This window comes from Crocodylus porosus, unplaced genomic scaffold (assembly GCF_001723895.1).
Source record: "Crocodylus porosus isolate Cpor-Errol unplaced genomic scaffold, CroPor_comp1, whole genome shotgun sequence".
In the NCBI taxonomy this organism is placed as follows: domain Eukaryota; kingdom Metazoa; phylum Chordata; order Crocodylia; family Crocodylidae; genus Crocodylus; species Crocodylus porosus.
In genome coordinates, this window is record NW_017728923.1 from 3421666 (window position 1) to 3427418 (window position 5753).

Below are 5753 nucleotides of genomic sequence, written 5' to 3' on the forward strand. Positions count from 1 at the left end.
CCAGACCCGCCTGTCGCGGCCGCCCTGAGACACCAACACCCCCGCCGCAGCCGCCAGAGCCTGACCCGACCCCGAGCCGGCGGTGGTGGCAGCGCGGCACCTTTAAGAGGCCGAGGGGCGCGGCGGGCCGGGACACGCCCCCGCCCTTAAAGGCGCCGCGTCCTCTGGCAGGAGGCGGCGGGGTGTGCTGCTGGCGGTGGTGCCGCGGGATGATGGTCTTTTACAAGTTGTTTGTGCGTTTACAAGACGGGATATTTGTTGCTACAGGAAGGCGTGTCCTCCGCTGTTGTGCCAGACCTTATGTGTTTATGTGTATTAATTAATAAGAAGGAGGAAGAACAACCCCACGCGCGAACCGCGGGCGCCCGGGCCCAGGATGCCGGCAGGCGTGAGGCAGCGCCGCGGTGCCCCGGGCGGGCTGTGCCCGAGCCGGAGCCGGGGCGCGGCGCGGGGGAGCGGCAGGATGTGCCAGGCCGGACCCCTGCGCCGAGCCCGGTCCCGCGTCTCCCCTCAGGGCAGCTCCGTGCTCTGGACGGCGCAGTCATCCCCGACCGGCCCCGCTGCCGCCCTCTACGCCTGAACTTGCGCAAGACGATCCCGCCGACATCCCGGCCGCCAGCGTCACGGACGGCCGCGTGGCCTGTCCCATGCTACCGCCGCCCGCAACTGCTGGAAGGAGCCACTTTGCAACCTCTCTGGGCTGTTGTAGCTGGGGACTCCTTCTAGATAAACCCACCAAGAGCCCTTCTGCATTAAAGGTCGGGCAGGCAAGAGCCCTTCCAACGGCCGGCTGGGACGAGGGGAAATGCTTGAGGGTCAGGTGTAAGTGTGGAGGGGAGGGCGAACACCATGGCCTCCTGAAGCCCACAGGGACACGATGGGGCATGTTGCAGTGGGTGAGCCCTCTTGGTTCTTTAGCAGTTTTCAACTCTTAGGAAGTAAGGGAAGGCCTGCTTTCATCAGGTGTGGATCTGGGAAGCACCACAGGCTAGCACACAAAAACAAGAGTCTGCCTCCAGAACATGATATTGCAAGTGACTCCATATGGACAAGTCCTTGCATCACACCAGGCCTTGCTTTATCTGCTTGCATAACCAGGTGTAATAATTTCTGTCTCCTGAGGGCTTTGCGAAGCTTAATTTGTTAATGTTTGTGAGGTGCTCGGCAATCAGAAAAGCAAAATATCATCATCAGATACGACTCATTTTACCAGAGTGACACTGAAAGAATCCAAGATGCAATCACCACCTTCCACTGCTTTTGTTTTGTTTCTGCTTTTAGGCAATTGTTCTGCACAGACTTAAGCTGACAGGCAGCTAAATATTTGGTCATCATCTGGTACACATCAGTAGATGCTTGCTGAAACCCAGGAGCTCTGCTGACTTATATCAGCTAAAGGTCAGGCCATCTATACTGTAGACAGAGCTCACTATTTTATGATGCTTTCAGCTATTTTGATTGCTCTTAATGAATGTTACCCAGCAGTGCTTTCAAACTTCCTGACAAAATCATCACTTGTGAGCAGTGGAGTGTGATCAAAGCAAGGAGGGAAACGGAATACAAATCCAGGCCAGTGATTCAGTTTCTAACTGAAATAAACTGAAGAGCTTTTCAAACCAGGATTAAATTCAGCCTCTGTAGGTAGATCTACACAAGACATTTACAGGGGAGTAGACTAATTAGCCCTGCAGTACACATCTCAGCGTCTACATGTTTGGCCGTGTTAGGCTGCAGGAAACTAATAAGCTTCGCAGCTGGTTAGTGCTTGTAAATGCAAGTACTATCCTGTAGTGAAGTTTTTTCATGTACAGCAATGCATGTGTGGATGCTGACCTGGATGGTTGGGCATGAGGCTGCTTCAGTCCAGAGGCTGCCTGCCAGTTAGCCCTGTGCTGGAGCACCCTTATGCCCCTGCCAGCCCTTCTGTAGCACATCGAGCTGGGTCAGAGCAGTGCCAGGCCATAGGCCCCTTGCCAGCTGGGCCTGCTCCAACCTGGCTAAATGTGCTGAGGTCCTGAGCACTTGAATAAACAGTCACTCAGGAGCAATAAAATCTGCTGTGATATGCATTAATATACATGTGTAGATGTGCCCAATACATAGCAACTCAGGATAGATGGATGCATACAAAGATGGTAGCCCTCATCTTTCAAACACACCCAGGTTAGCTAGGCACTGGTGGCAGAGATTGTAGATAAGCTAGTGATCAGCAGGGATCCTAGTTTTCTCTGACTTAAAAAAATCCCCAATTTTCAATTAAAAAAAAATCCATGATTTAAATGAAATTTCACTGATATATAGGTATGTATATAGTGGGGTTTCATTTCGATCATGGAAAATGTGGATTTGTGGTTATTTTTTAAAACTGAAAATTGGGGATTTTTTTAAATCAGAGAAAACCAGGATCCCTGGTGATCAGTAGGCAAGGTGCTTGGCTGACTGCAGCAGGTAGTTAGCAAGAGAGGGTCCCATTGACACCCAGATAAAATAATCCCCATAAAAGCGAAAAACCTCCATGACATTCACCAGGCACTTCCTTTGTGGGGAAGACAGATGGGAGTAGGTATGGGGGGAAATTTCTGTGGATCCCATCAGATCCATATGGATCATGGGGAATCAGTATAAGACATAATGCCCCCTGGATCCTGCTGGTCCCTGGAGAGCATTGTCGATGCACCAGCTGTGCTTCTAGAAGCAAGCTCAATCATGGCTGTCCCAGAACCCTATTAAAGTGGTACCCCATGATTGCTTTTCAGCCTTTTGGCTAAAATCAAGTGTGACAGGGGGCACTTGAACTTCTGGTCCTGGGATTGCATGTAGGATGCCAGTCTGGATATGGGGAGCATCTGAACTCCAAGGCCTGCAGGCCTAGAACATCACATACTGGCCTGGTTGAAGTTATATTGGCTATGGATTCCAGTAGGCACAGTTATGGAGCTTTTCTCAGTTGGATTTGGAATTTAATTGGCTATTGGAAATAAATAAATAAATTTATATATGGTGCTGCCCCATGGCACAGAATGAGAAACAGTATAAGTAAACAGCCTAAGGTGAATTTCTGTCCTTGGCCCCAGCTCACTCTACAGAGTCTCCCATGGAGCCAGAATTTAGGAGCAAAGAGTGCAGGGGCATGGTGCAAAGGTGAGCACCATCTCCCTCCACACCTGGACCTGGAGGGATGCATGGAATCTCAGGCAAAGACATATTTTGGGAGTAAATTGAGCTCCATTGCTACTCTCATTCAAACACACCTTGTTCAGCCTCCGTTATCACTGAGGGGGCAACAAATTTAACTTCTCCAGACCCTGTGACACCCACTGGAAAATCAAAGGCACTAACTGGCTCCAGCTGACTGAAGGGTTCCCCTGTACAAAGGCCATGTGTTTCATCATATACCAAGAGAGAACTGTGTCTGCTTGCATGCATGAGCTGTTGCATGTGAAAGGGGCCCCTTCTAGATCGGGTCCTATTTGGGCTGACAGTGGTCTTGGGTAATTCCACTGCTCAAAATCACGGGCTTGTTCTATTGCATTGACATGTAACTGACTTGGATTTGTGTCTCATCTAGAAGGCTGAGTCCATTTTACTCCAGACTGCCCAGGAATAGGGCGGGGAACAGATCAGCTCCCCCTTTACACAGATCACTTCTAATCTCCCTGCATGAAGGAAGTAAAAGCCATTTGAAACAGATGAAAGGAAATTGTTTTTCATACTGTGCATACTTAACATGTGGAACTCACTGCCACAAGGTACCTGGAGAACAAGACAATTCACAGCAGAACATCCCGTTATAATAGATTAAAAAAATTACAAGGACTGTTACCTCTCAAGCATTAGAGATTGGGGCAAACTCTGGCTGATGAGAGCGAGGAAGAAAATGGTGCAGTTAGTTTGTAGTTTTCTACCCTGGAGTTTCTCCCTGAAGTATCTGCTGCTGGTCAGGAACAGGGAGGGGAGCCATCAGTGTGATTGCAGAGAAGCTCAGCCTGGCTTAGCAGAGAACCCTTCAGTGAGCTTAAACACAAAAAGGAAGCTTAAAAGAAGTGGAAGCTTGGACAGACGACTAGGGAAGAGTATAATAATATTGCTCGGGCATGCAGGGATGAAATCAGGAAGGCCAGAGAGCAACTGAAAAATCTTGCCTGCTTTTAGGTAAGGTAACGATCTGCTGGGCCTCAAGTTACTGCAAGGGAAAGGAAATTAGTAGCAACAATATCCTGTGGCTCCCTTTCATTCAGGGCTCGTGAAGGTGAGTAAAGTATCATCTCTCTTTAGACCAATGGGAAACCAAGGCGCAAAGCAGTGAAGTGACTTGTCTAAGGTCATATCATAGGCCAGTGGCAGAGCTTGCATTTGGCTTGGCTCTCCTGACTTCCAGTTTCTTTTTATAAGTGCTAGATGCTGCTGCCAGGACTTCTTTGTCCCAGCCCCCTGGGTTGTGAGAGAACTACGCCTCCACAGTGCAGCCCAGGCAAGGCTGACTTGCAGTTTCTTGTTCAGACTCAACCAGAAGATGCTTAGTCACTGCCCTTTTGATCAGGTGCTGCCTGGCTTTGCCTCGGGAGAGCCAGGTTCAGAGGTGACCTTGGGAATTCCTGCTTCTCCAGGCAGTGAGGCCCTGGAGCCTTGTGAAGGTGACACTAGTGACTGTTTTTTTAGGGCAAGGTGCATTTTCCTGCACTTGTGGGCACCCTCTAGTGTCCATCACAGCATTGCAGGCAGCTGCCAAGTAGGGGAACACAGAAGGAGTCAAATGAGGGGTAGAGACAAATCATGGTGAGGAGCTAGGGGACACCCTGAAGCATCAGGGTTTGGACCAGCTGTCAGCCCACATCACGAAGACAGGCTGATGGGAGTGGGGGGTTGTATGAAGAAAGAGATGCCCCATGTGTCCTGGTCTGCCTGGTGGGGCAAAGGCAAAGCCCAGCCCATGCTGAGGATGCCAGAGCCTAGCCTCCTGACAACACATGTGAGCTTGTTCCTGTTTGCTGCATGTGAGGCCTTTGTATTTTGATGGGTGTCCTGAAAAGCAGGAGGCGTTTTAACCTGGCTTGGCAGAGCACAGAGCTGGGGTCATGTGGATCCCCTCTGAGTGCCAGGTTCTGCACATGGGGGAGTCCCTGGCCAGATTTGGGGGTGGAAGAATGCAGGCAGAAGTGGACAGCAACCTGGAGAGTAAAGGCACAGCATGCCACAGCTCCCACTGGAAGTATTCACTGCCTTTCTAACTGGATGGTTCACCCAGATGGGGTAAGAAAGGCCACTGGCCCAGGATCTGAGAGACCTGGGTCCTTGCTGTGCCAGGGCTGCGCTGTGTGACTTCAGGCAAGTCACAGTCAGGGCTAATCACCATGGGTAATATTATTTTCCCTCAAAGGGCTGTTGTGAAGCTAAAACCCATTTGGGATGATGTGGCTAGTGATAACTCCAGGGCTTTATCTGGACACAGGAACATACCTGGGTGGGGGCTGCCAGCAGGGTGGGTTGGGCAAAACTACAGACAGGGAATGTTGCCTGATTGGCCCTTTGCTTGCAGGAGAAGCTGGGAGTGATCTGAGATTCATGTGTTGATTTCTTTGGGATGGGGAGTGAGGCAAGTTGTCATCCCTCATTAGGAATTATTTTAATGATGCGCTGGTGACTGGAGACATCACAAGAAACAGAAGAAAGTTTCATAGTTTCATAGTTTCATAGTAGCTAGAGTCGGAAGGGACCTAGGTAGATCATCTAGTCCGACCCCCTGCCTTGGCAGG

General features: G+C 50.3%; 1 long non-coding RNA gene across 1 annotated transcript in view; it reads left to right on the forward strand.

The window, feature by feature from the left end:
• Nucleotides 1–475: 475 nt before the first annotated feature.
• LOC109313411 overlaps nucleotides 476–5753 on the forward strand; it is a 7348-nt gene continuing 2070 nt past the window's right edge. The window contains exon 1 of the long non-coding RNA XR_002102042.1: nucleotides 476–1637. This is a non-coding gene — a long non-coding RNA (uncharacterized LOC109313411). The remainder of the gene's footprint in view (nucleotides 1638–5753) is intronic.